Source organism: Propithecus coquereli, unplaced genomic scaffold (assembly GCF_000956105.1).
Source record: "Propithecus coquereli isolate 6110/MARCELLA unplaced genomic scaffold, Pcoq_1.0 Scaffold46, whole genome shotgun sequence".
In the NCBI taxonomy this organism is placed as follows: Eukaryota; Metazoa; Chordata; class Mammalia; order Primates; family Indriidae; genus Propithecus; species Propithecus coquereli.
In genome coordinates this window covers 6,460,504-6,461,730 of record NW_012150396.1, presented here as the reverse complement: position 1 = coordinate 6,461,730, position 1,227 = coordinate 6,460,504, and positions in this window count along the sequence as shown.

The window sequence follows — 1,227 nt, the reverse complement described above, 5'->3', positions numbered from 1 at the left end:
AGAATTTATGAAGATGACCCCAAAAGCAATGATAGCAACAACAAAAATAAATAAATGGGACCTGATCAAATTAAAAAGCTTATGTACAGCCAAGGAAACTATCATTAGAGTGAACAGACAACCTACAGAATGGGGGAAAATATTTGCACGCCACACATTCAATAAAGGGCTGATAAGACAAATCTACAGAACTTAAGGAAATTAACAAGAAAAAAAATCAAACAACCCCATCAGTTAATGGGCAAAGGACATGAACCGAAACTTTTCAAGAAAAGACACAGTCATAGGCGGCAAACATACATCTCTAATCATTAGGGAAATGCAAATCAAAACCAAAATGAGATATCACCTAACTCCAGTGAGAATGGTCTTTATCAAAAAGTCCCCAAACAACAAATACTGGCGTGGATGTGGAGAGATAGGAACACTCGTATACTGCTGATGGGACTGCAAATTAGTACAACCCCAGTGGAAAGTAATTTGGAGATATCTCAAAAAATTGAAAATAGAAATAGCATTTGATCCAGCCATCCCACTACTAGGCATCTACTCAAGGAAAAAAAGACATTCTATAATAAAGGCATCTGCACTTGAATGTTTATGGCAGCACAATTCACAATTGCAAAGATGTGGAAACAACCCAAGTGCCCATCAATACCTGAGTGGATTAATAAAATGTGGTGTATGTACACCATGGAATACTACTCAACTACAAAAAACAATGGTCACCTCTTATATTATCCTGGATAGAGCTGGAGCCAGCCTTCAAAGTGAAGTATCACAAGAATGGAAAATACAAGCACCACATGTACTCCCATCAAATTGGTATAACTGACCAACACTAAGGTGCTCCCATGGAAGTAATATTCATGGGGTGCTGGTCAGGTGGGAGGGGGGTGGTGGGGGTAGGTAAACTCACAACTAATGTGTGCGGAGCACACTGTATGGAAGAAGGGCACGCTTGTAGCTCTGGCTTGGGCGAGGCAAAGGTATTATATGTACCCAAAATGTTTGTACCCCCATAACATTCTGAAATTAAAAAATAAAAATCGTGTTGGGCATCAATCTTCCACAAGCAAGTAAATGAAACTGCAAACAGGACAACAGGTACTCTCAAAATTATAAGGACATTTTTAGAGGGTATGCAAAGGAAATTAAATATTAACATAAAAATATATAAAGATTTTATATAGGTACGTACATATATGTATATGTGTGTGTGTGTGT